This window comes from Drosophila mojavensis, unplaced genomic scaffold (assembly GCF_018153725.1).
Source record: "Drosophila mojavensis isolate 15081-1352.22 unplaced genomic scaffold, ASM1815372v1 contig_74, whole genome shotgun sequence".
In the NCBI taxonomy this organism is placed as follows: domain Eukaryota; kingdom Metazoa; phylum Arthropoda; class Insecta; order Diptera; family Drosophilidae; genus Drosophila; species Drosophila mojavensis.
Genome location: NW_025318899.1, coordinates 19,961,958 through 19,974,094, shown reverse-complemented (window position 1 = coordinate 19,974,094; position 12,137 = coordinate 19,961,958). Strand labels below are relative to the sequence as shown.

General features: G+C 35.1%; 1 protein-coding gene across 3 annotated transcripts in view; it reads left to right on the top strand.

Annotated features, from left to right (window-relative positions):
- Positions 1-5,882: 5,882 nt before the first annotated feature.
- The window catches only part of LOC6583050 (adenylate cyclase type 2), a 40,053-nt gene continuing 33,798 nt past the window's right edge, over positions 5,883-12,137 (top strand). For all 3 annotated transcript variants that reach the window (XM_015162709.2, XM_002008693.3, XM_015162708.2), the window contains exon 1: positions 5,883-5,986. The gene's annotated coding sequence lies outside the window, so the exon portion shown is untranslated. The remainder of the gene's footprint in view (positions 5,987-12,137) is intronic.

The window sequence follows — 12,137 nt, the reverse complement described above, 5'->3', positions numbered from 1 at the left end:
ATAGAATTTATATTTGATTTAAGTATTTCTTGTATTTCTAATGTTTACTCTAAGTATTTTTTTAAAGAATTTCTTCTAAGTATTTCCTATCAGTTTTCCCTTAAGTATTTCTTCTAGGTATTTCCTATAAGTGCTTTTTATAAGAATTTCTTCCTGTAAGAATTTCTTCTAAGTTTTTTTTTGTTTCTCTAAGTGTTTCGTTTAAGAGTTCTTTTAAGTGTTTCCTCTAAAAATTTCTTGAAAGTGTTTACTTTAATTATTTGCTACAAGTCTTTAATGCTTAGCTGAACGATCACACACTTCGCTTCACTTTACTGCGCTGTACAACTGATCCCCACCCGACCTGGGCGACTGAAGAAATGCTGCAGCTGCTGCCCTTTATATAGGACGCCTTTCACTCAAAGCCGAAGTCGCGCTCAAATGTTGACACCGACGCCAGTTAGGGGTCCAATGGGAACCCTCTCTGCTGCTGCAAGTATTCTAGCTTCGTTTTTCCTAATGAATACTGCTGCATACATACATGTGAGCTTGAGTGGTCTTCTAGCTCTAGCTCTAGCTAGAGCTCTCTAGTTCTTCTTCTTTGTTTTGTCAGGCCGACAGAATAAAGGCAGCCGATGAGATATACAGGAAGACAGACAGAGAGATAGACATACGGCCAGATATAAAGGCAAATAAGCGAGAATATATGCTCATTTATATATTTACAATTATTATTTTAGATTATGTTTATGTTTGCTTTAAAACTGATATGCCCTCTGCTAGTGTGTAGTAAAGAGAAGCAACAAGCAAGGTCTTCATTGGTAGCCAGATGTATGCATGGCTGTGGCATTTTGTCTGTAGGTCGAAGCTTTTAACTGCAGCTGTTGCAAATGGCAGCTGAGCGCTAGCAAACTGAATACAATTTACAGTGTTTCAGGTATAATTTTATTTTTGTTTTTCTCCTTCCATTACATAATGGCTTGCTGCCATGGGGGTAAACAACAACAACAAAAACAGTGTCTATTGCAATTTACGCATTCATAAAATACTTTCACATTATATGACTTTTACTTTTGGTTAACTAACCGAAAACCTTTTCTCTTTGCTCATAAAATTCAATATGATTTTATTATTTCATATTGTCCCTTTTGCCTTCAAAATGTGTCTATTAAAACTTAATTGAATATGCCAACGATTTGTGCGTGTGCTTCATTTCGTATGCCGAGAGGCGAGCGAACGTGCAAAAGTTTTAGGCCTCTGCCAGTGCGGACGACGAGGCGTATGATGAATATATTTTTGCGTATATCACGCAGCATTTGCGTAGTTTCAGCTAAGTGTCTTTGTGGCATATCCTCTACACGATGATATAGGCCTTTAGGGTACATTGTGATTTTTAAGGCAAGGTGAAAATAGAAACTTACCTTTTGTTAATAACATAAAAATATGATTTATATATATGAATTTCTGTAATGTGCTACTCTTGTATTTATTTTACAGGTCACTACTGCTACTATACAAATATTGATTTACTCTATAGGGTATATTCAAATAAACTACAATGGATTGCTGAGTATTGTATTCTTTTGCCACACGATTTTAATAATATGCTTAAGAGATTTGGACTGGCTGCATAATTTATCAAAGCAGGAAGCGTAGAAAAACAAAAGGGAATTGTTTAAAGGTTTCATTCTTAAATAGTGGTCAGAGATCTTTATTGTAATAAATTGGCAGGCAGCGTGAGACTATATAATATACGTATAATATATAATACGATACATATGTATATGTATGAATACGTATATTTGAACACAATTTAAATTGGGTGAAATGTATATGAAAGGTAGAAGGACATGTCCTTCCTTATATTACATCTGATATATATAGGTATGTGTAATATAAATATCAGAAATGCATATTGGCACCAAAGGTAATATGGAAACATACTCAATGACATCCGCCTTATGCATAAATTTTCTTTTCACCCATTTTCAATTGTCTCTGGCCATGGAAAGTTCATTAGCTGTGAGTAGATAGCTTTAAAGAGACTTCCTGTAAGTCGTTTAAAGGTATCCACAGATAAGCAGGCAAATGGGCTAAAAGGCACGCACCGGACACGCCCACCGAGCTATACGAGCGGACATTGAGAATTATGCCGGCGACAGACAGACAGACATACAAACAGGACGCAGCTTTTCCTTTTTCGAATTTTAGCCAAACTTTGTTGTCGGCTCATGACCTTTGCGTCGAGTCCAAGTGGGTGGGGGCGGGGGAGGTAGTGTGTGGCGCTTTTTGTAGGTGTTCTTTCCCCCATTGGACAGCAGAATAATTTTCATTTATATTGAAATTTTTTGCTGGTTTCTTTTTTGCCGATTTGGGTGATTTGTGAATATATTTATTCAAATAGCTCAACTCATCTGCATTTTGTAAGGGCATTGATTTTAGATATTCAAGATTTTTGTGTCAATCAGTAAAAGTATGATAATGGGCCATAATCAGAAACCTTAGAGACTTTAAGAATTTATTGAAGACTTTTGTACTGTTTCAATAGCTGATCCAATTTAATTGGGGTTCACTCTACAGGGTGTATTAACATATATTCGTACATCATTTTCGGGTCCGCCTTTAACACTTAAATTTTCTCGTTAAGCTCTGAAGTAATGTTTGTTCGGATAGTTACCCAAATTTTCAAGCTGTCACTAAGTGGTTAGGGTTCTATGTGAATAAACAAAAGCAAAGCACACGCTCGGGCGTTGTACATGTTAAATATGACAAGCTGTTGACACGCACACACACGCAGACACACGCACACACACACACACACGCAGACACACACATACACAGCTATGTTGCTGTTGTGGCCTTTGTTGACTGTGCAGTTTTTGCCGTTTTGTAATTAAGTCGGGCGTACTAATTAAGGCAAATTCCGTAATTAGGTTTTATGCTGTGCACAACTGACATCCAGACATCCCGCTAGCTGCTAGCTGCTAGCCTTTCCCCAGCCAAACTCATATTTGATGAGAGCATATTTCTGGAAAACTTACCCAAAGTTGCTCTTGATGCAATTGATTTTCTTGGGGTTGCGCCTTGCACAAAGTTCAAGGATCATTTTAGGCTTTTAATAATGCAAGCGCTTTTTTGGCCGTGGAATAGCATTGAGCAGGTCTAGGTCGATGTTCACTAAAAATAGTTATTTTACAGTTTTGTGCATTCAAGGATAACAGAAAGTGTTTTCAGCTGTTAAATAACCTCCACTATCAATATTCTAATTACGCAGGCAGCAAATATCTACTAATCAGGAGTGTGTTTGTAGCACTAGGACTTGTCCATAGAGACTCATCAGCGGTCCTGATCAAAGTGCACACACCCACAGGCGTTCACTCATTATAAATTCATCAGCAACTCAATATTCTTGAAAGGCCTCTCACGCCAGCCCGAAAATTAAGCTCAACTTGCTGGGAAAAGTTTTCGTTGTTGGGCGCGCGTTGGTCCGAACTTAAATATGCCTTGATTCCAATAAGACCATGACTTATGCATGGCGTGGATATAATCTTTGATGCGAATCATTGACAAGGGATTGACGTAAGCTAGCTTTAATTTGGAATTTACGTTGAATCCATTTGCAGTCCTCATCCAGTTAAATCTCATAGAAAATCATTTTTATTAAAGTTTAGTTTTTGTTGTTATTTGTAAATTTTAAATCTGAACTTTGTTTGATTTATGCAAATTGCAAAAAACCCGTTCGTGGATATTGTGCTTCCTGAGCGTGCGTGTGTGGGTGTGGATGTTCGGATATTTGCATGCATGTAATATTGTCTGCTTGCTGTGCGTATAATTTATGCAGACACTGTAATTGCCTTGGTACTATGCCAGAGGTTAATTGGTTATATAAATTAAAATTTATATTAAAATATAAGACTAAATAAATTGTTGATTTGATTTTTTTTTAAATATATCTTTAAAAAATATAAATGCTAAATTTTTATATCTAATATTTGAAAATGAATAGGTTTTAATAGAAATAATTTAAGCATACGTATTAAAATATAGCTACTTAAAATGAGCAGTATGAAATATAGTAAATTAATATTATGAATTTGTCATATAATTCTAGTATTCTAATGCTAAACTCAAAACTTTAAAGTGTACGATTAACATAAGCTCTCCTTTTGTTGTGCTTGAGCTTTAGAATATGTTTGAATTTTATTGGCTCGCATTGCGTATACGCCACGTATTGTCATGCGGAAATTGCAGAAGTCTGCAAACAAACTTCAGCACAGTTTGACATGTCTCTGTGTGGTAAAGAGTGTGTGTAAGTGTGTGTGTGTGTTTGCGTGCTAACGGAATTTTTGCCCGTCGACATTTTCTTAGACTAGCGCTTTACGCAACCGGAAGGCAATGTTGACAATATCCTGTTAAGCTGGCATTAACAAGTGCTCAGGCAACTGAACCGCACCGACTCGTTACTGCAATGTATATTTAATTTAATTTAAGCCCCACAGACAGCTTGTGGAAATTGAGGTTGAAGTGCAGACGGCAATTGCCATTCGAGTTTCATTTAAAATCAACGTTACCAACTGTTAAAAGACTTAGTGCAGTTGTCCCCAGTTGAAATGGAAATCAATAAATTCAATTAAGCGAAGTATTGTTTGGCGACTTGCATAAATAATGCATGAATGTCACTTTAAATGTGTGAATATATATACATATGTATTTATAAGCATATGTTGTTTCTTTTCACTTCAATATTGTTTTTTTCTCAGGTTCATAAAATCTTTCTCATTAACGAAATTCCAATTAGCTAATGAAATAAACTTTTGCTTTTGTTGGCTTAATAAAGCATTGAATCAACTTTATGTTGATTGATTAATTGATTAACGGAAAAAAGATAGCGTCTATGTGAGTAAGTATGTAACAAATGTCGCTTGACCGAATGCTACTTGAAAGAAATGCCACATCAAATATTAACCATACGTAACGTGTGACGAATCAAATTGTTCGTGTCTTTGTATGTGAGCGCGTCTTTATATACGTGTGCCTCATTGGCTAAGTGTGTGAGCTTGCCTGTGTTTTTGTGTGTGTGCGATATGCCGGCACCAGTGATAAAAACCAAAACAGAGCAACAGACGGCCAGCGCTCTCAGCAGTTGGCTCTCACACTCTCTCATACGCTCTCCTGTTGCGTGCGCTCAGCAACATTTGAGACAAGGTCGGCAACATTTGGCTTGTTGCTTCGCATCAAGCATATGCAACAAGAGAGCGTTGAAACTGTTCACCTGTATCTGCGTAAGTCACTGTAAGAAATGGGTTGAGATTATTAAAGCTTCTAAGAAAAGCTTTATTTTTAATAAATATTCATAGTATATAACTAATATTTAGACTAAATACAGTTAAGTATAAGTAATATTAATTGCTACAAATATAATAGCCAACTGCCTTGTACTCACAGTTTGTGTACAGTGTATTTGTTAAACGATTGCAGACGCACGATTGCCGGAAGCCTTCGGCTCGTGTTGATGTGAGCGCACGACAACACTGACTGCTCCGTTTGACAGCCACTGCCACTGCCTGTTGGACATTGCTCGATTCTGATTAGAACGTACGCTCAGTTCTGATTAGACCGTGAGGGCGTGCGGTTCACATTTCGCGTTTTCGTTCGCGTTCTCGTTGCTCATTTCGCGATTTCGATTTCGATCTGTTTTTGATTTCGCGCGTTTGTGCGAGCGCCCGCGTATGCGAGTGTTAGTGTGTGTGTTACGTATGGGTGTCTGTCTCTGTGTGTGTGTGTATGTGATTTAATTTAACAACGCACGCTGCTAAGCATAACATACACATATGCATATATATATATATATATATATATATAAATATATATTGATATAAATAATTAAGCTATATATTCAAATACACATGTGAAATTTGTTTAAATTGCCAACACCAAAAAATAAAACTAAACCACACAAACAACAACAACAACAATAGAGGAGCTGCAGCCGTTTCCAATCATTTAGGTAGTGTATCTGTTTTTTCACACAATGAGAAGTTTTGATTAACGCAAGAACTTGAGAAAACAACAAGCAAAATGCAGGCGAGCCGGCGAAATCGGCGCCAACTAATTGCAAAATTCAATAGCAACTGAAATTAAACTAAAATAGAACACACAACAAAAGGTAAAACAGAATGAAAAGAAGTTGAAACAAAACAAAGAGACCAAATCAAGTTTAAACGCCTTTTGAAAGCCCTCCGATAACCGCTAATCGGCTTCGATTTCAGATTTCAGATTTCTATAATTAATTTTATGAACTAATTCAAGGCACCCGAAGGCTGTGTTCTTTTCTTTTACTCGGACCAAATTGTATAAAATTAAATATATTTATATATGTATGTATGAATATGCATATATATCTACGTATGCACAAATGAAAAGTTTAAAAAATAAGCAATAAAAAATTGTGTGTTGCTCTCGATTTGTCAGCTGTTGGCGACACGTTGCGTCAGTTTTTTTTATTTATTTTTTTTTTTTGTATATGTTTTCACATGCTTTTTGTTGCTATTTTGCACTTTTTTTTCGTTATTTGTGCGGCGGGACGAGTGTGCGGTGTGTGTGTGTGTGTGATGGTGTGATGAAAGAAATGATATAAAGGCGGCACAAATAAATTTAGTTCGCGACTAGTAGAGATATTTTGCCGGTTCGACTATATGCATAACGATCTCGGCAATTTGTGGGTGGCATTGACTTTGGCATGATTATAATTATCATAAATATTAGCATTAAAAACATGAGTTTTGCGTATTTTGTCATTCCTTAGAGGTCAAAAAGAATTTATTTATTTATACTATGTATATATGTTCTGATTGTTAAACTAAAAATATATTTATATAAATTGATATATCCCTGCTATGCACATTTAGTTATCTAACAGCATTGCCAAACTTTTCCAATTACAATGAATTCCAATTGGAATGTAAAGTTTCTACAGCTTAACAGTAATCGGATCGTTAACAGAAAAGCAAAGATTTATAATATAATACCCACTGCAAAGGGTACAAAAATACCCATTTACTCTAGTCGCAAAATCATTTGCCAAATGTTGTCTTTAAATAAATCAAGTTATAAAAATGTTCGCGCTGTTTTTTCTTTTTCTGTTGATTTTGTTCTTGGCTCATGGTTGAGCGTTCATAAATTACCACCCACACTTTGCTTTTTTATTTATTTATACTATTATATATGTGTGTATATGTAGTATATATATATATTTAATTATCTTTATGGCAAGACAACGAATTTTGAAATTCTTAAAGAAAATAACCGCCATGCGGTATATAGTGGAATCAACGCCCCCTGGGCGAAATTACTAAGCTTATCTGATAACTAAGCGAGGAAGCGCCGTTTCAGAGTTCAATTCTAAATTTATATTTTGGACGCGTATTATCAAAGCCGATAGCGTCGATAAAATACTTGAATTGAAAGACTCATAAAGCGCAAAGAGACAAATTATATTTCACATTTCATATTTAAATAATTGAAGTCGACAACTGCGAATTTTTCGGCTCTCCCAAATTCTACATATTCTTCGTTTTAATAACTCTCAATTCAAGTCAATCAAGAAATTAATTAAATGATAATGTATACACATATATATTAATATTCATTTTATACATATATATATTTTGCTGATCTAATGTGACTCACTTGGAGCTCTACGCGATTCTTAATTTTCATTATGATTCACTTGATTCGGAAACCCAAGTGAACAATGTTATCATTTAGTTGACATAGTTGTAGATTAGGTTTTATAAATAATGAGCATATTCCACAATATGTTTTGTTTTCTTTTACATGTGCTCTGAATAAATATGAACTGCATAATATAAATAGCTGAGCGCCTCAATGCTGACACAATTCCCTCAGGTATTATTAGTATACTAGCTATAGCAGCTGTAATCATTCGCATAAATCGCATATATCAAATTGCATTCGTGTGATGTGAACGAATTTTACAAACGTTTTACATATAAGCGGAAGGTTTTTTATTCGTTTGCCTGTCGACAAAGGCAAACATTTTGAAATGTTATTTACACTATTTAACAATGAAATAAATCGTTTGTTTTCTTTCGCAGTACTCAGAAATGTGAATAACTTGATTTTAAATTTTCCACGTATTTGCATTGTTGAAAAATTGTTAATAATCAAACTTTTTTGTTGAATGTATACATAAAATTTTTATTTATTTTAAGTTATTTTTCAAAGCATGCAAGCAAATTAGAGTGAAGGGTATATCGGTTTTAATATAACATTGTGGATATCAGAGCAACTTTTAGGTAGATTTTTAGTGCTAAATATTATTATTAAATAATAAATAATTTTTTATAATTTTTCATAAAGGGGAAAGGAGTATATTGGTTTTGTGCAAATGTTCGTTGGGGCCTGGAAAAATTGGGAAAAATGTGTTCAGTTTGAGTTAGTTAAGAATTTCTTTTTTGTTACGTAAACAGCTAAAGAGCTAAGAAATAAAGTCATTTGAATTAGTACTTATATTTCATACTTTCCATTAGGTAAACACTTATCTTCCCCATAAGATTTAGGGAAGCAAAGCTGCTTAAGTCATATGCATCAAATGGCTCCCAATTCATACCTTAAGCTAGAGTCTTTGTAAAAGCCACTTAGGATATCTCGTAGTCACGCACTCTTGAGTTTGAGCTCTATTAGTGTACATGTTTCTCATGTATATTTCCGTGCATTATGGCTATGTCTGGCTTATAAATAATGTGTAAGAAATGCTCTATTTGTGCGCTTAGTTTGCTAAGCAAATTGTATCAAAGTTGAATGTTGTTGTTGCTGTTCATGTTTATCCGCATCTTCTTATTTTCATGAACATACCGCACATTATAACACATCATTTAGAGATAAATATATATACACACATACATATAAATATATATTTATGTCGAGGCAAAGTGTTTTATATTTATTTCTCGTTTGAATTTAATTAAATTTGCACATTTGTGTAAAATATCATATACATGTGTCGTCCGTTTGAGGCGAACACGAGGCGGGGCGTGTCTGTGTCGGCGCGGCGTTTTGCCATCTGTATATGTATGTGTCTGTAACTGTATCGGTCGATCTGTCTCTGTATGTGTGTGCCTAAGTGCCCCCCCATGTGTCAGCCTAGACGCCTAATCAAACAACAGCAACAGCAACAGCGGCGACAGCCAAAAACTCAAAGCCCTCTGTGCAAAAAATAAATATATATAAAATATAATAAACATTCGTTATGAAGGTGAAACATAGACGACAACAACAACCACAGCAGCAGCAGCAGCAACAACAACAACAACAAAAGATGCAGCAACAACAATAAACAGAAACAGATTCAATAAGCTGCGCGGGGCTTATTGAAAAAGTCCCACGAAATTCTTTTTATGCGATCGCCAAATGCCAAAAAAAAAAGGCGGAGGAGAAAAAACATTTGAAAATTATTTACTGTATTTGCCTAATTTGTTGTCGAGCCGAGCGATGTTTGAGCAAACGGGAATGCACGAAAAAATTTGTTTTTTAATTGCTCTTAATTAAGCGTAATTAAAAGTCTAATTTATTCTGCGATGTCTGCGCGAGGCAGAGGGAATAGGGCTTACAATTTATATTGACATGTACATACATGTGTGTTGAATTTTGAAATTATAATATTATATATATATTATTAAATTTTTCCCAACTTTTTTTTTTTATATATCTATGCAAAAAAAAAAAAAAAAAAAACTTTTCTATTTAGACTAAAATAGTCGATAGGAATCTGATCTGTTTCTAAACATTTAAATGTAATTTTGATAAGAGAATAGTTTAATGAACAAATCATGCATAAAGAGAATTCAATTGAAACATTAATGACCACAAATGACCTATCCGGAATATATATTGACACAAGCAACAGCTTGTCATCATTTTGGGCTAAAAATAACTGTTATGCCAGAACATTTGTATATTGAGTGTAGATTGTGTTTCCAGAACCCATTGTACAGTAAAAGCCATTTAGAATATTACGTATATAATATCAGACAACAAAGGAGTGTAAACAAGGCAAATACTCATCAATTCATGTATACAAACTGAATGTGTGTTTATCTTAAAGTTAAATGAATATTTTTGTATATATTCATGTATTTAAAAATGGGTGAGAAAATGAGAGAGAGTGGAAGGGAGTGTGAGAGAGGGGGAGAGACAGAGAAGAAGAGAGAAGTAGAAGTAGTACATAGAAGTGAGAGTCGGAGGAAGGGAGAAAGGGAAAGAGGAAAGAACAAAAATAGACATTGAGAGATGTCAAAGAGAAAGAGAGAGAGAGAGAGAGAGAGAGAGAGAAAATAGACAGAATAGAAAGAGAAGAGAAATGAGAGAAAGATATACCAAAAGACATAGTGAATGAGAGGGACGACAAATAGGGAAGACAAATAGGGCTAGAGAACAGGAGTTTGAACAGGAGACGAGAATGACAGAGAGAGAGAGCAACTGATTAATACAAATAAAGGGAAAACAAAGGAGGGGGAATGAGAATAAGAAGAGGAAAACTGAGATCCATATTATATATGTATATGACAAAGTAAAGTCAAAATATATATACACTAGAATTTTTGAGAATCGCATGGTAAAGCATTGCATAGCAAAATTGGTCTGCATATCAGGTCTCCGCATTCATACATAAATTCATATAAGCACACATACATAACTGCATTTACACATTATAAATTCATACATGCATACATAATTTCATATATATATGCATAAATGCAAAGATTGGCAAACAGCATTCAGCCTTGTAGCTTTGACACTTTGCTCTATGCTTCAATCAGAATTAGTCGGCCAGATGATTTTAGAAGACAAATAGTTTTATTATATATTATTATTATTATATTATAGTTTATATACATTTAAAATTATGATTTGTTATTTTGTAGCAATTACTGGAGATGCTTTAGAAACTTCATGAAAATGTGAACAGGGTATCTTATTGGCGTGATCAGCTAATTAGAACCTTTCAATATTATAGTTATTAATTTTTTGCCATTTGCTGCCAATGGCGAGTTTTGCTCTATTTCTGGCTGCTGCTGTCAATCGTCGAAGATTTGTTTTTGCACTTTTCACACTTGTAGCGCGTTAAAATGTCGAAAAAAATCTTACAGCATTTATCACAGTTTCACAAAATTGATTTATTTGCCCATAATATTTTGACCATAATTTAGAGAATGCGACAAACCAAAAATTGCCAACTGAATGCAAGTTGACGTCGTCATCAGCATCAGCATCAGCATCATCATCATCACTATAGACATCATCATCATTATCATAATCATCATCATCATCATTGGCAAATCGTACGCATTTGCACAAATCTTTGGGCCGTTCGTTTAGCTGTTGTCCACGGGTCCAATCGGTCCACTGGTCCACTGGTCCACTCGTCCACCGGTTGACTGGCGACGACCAAATGGGCGAGAAATTTTATTTTATGGCAAATCAGGTTTGTCTTGCACGTTGCACAAATATTTTTCATTTTGAGACACACGCACAGAAAACAGTATTCAAGAATGAAAATGAATTGCTTGGTAATTTTAAAGGTCGCGTGCAAATGAAAACAAATTTCTTTCTCTTCTTCATAACCCACTCTTACTTTTGTTTATTTCTTTTGTTAATTACATTTGATGCTGTTGCCACTGCTGTTGGCGTTGCCGTTGCTCGACTTTTGGGCTTTTATTAGCCTGAATTATTTATAGACGTTTGATGTTGGCCGTGCAGCTAATAAAATCGCTTAGCACATGTTTGAAAACGTTTTCTCAGCACCATAAATCTACAATTGAAATTTCGAAATGTTAACACTTAAGTGCATCTGTGCCAAGAATAAAGCTCGCCTTTTGGCCTTAACTGGGGAAGTTCTTAAATGCTTTTATAATAGCCACCTGCTTACCATACGTTATTAACAAACCAATTTGATTGCATTGTTCTTCAATTAAATGCTCTTTAATGCGCGAACCCAAACTAACAACAAATTAAGTCCGAGTGCGAGTCACGTTTCTGGCGATTTCTGTGGCCAAATCCTTGTGTTGGGCTACGACTACGTGCCCTGGCGGATGTCTGGCTGCAGTTGCCTGAATGCTAAGCCGCAGAGCCACAGT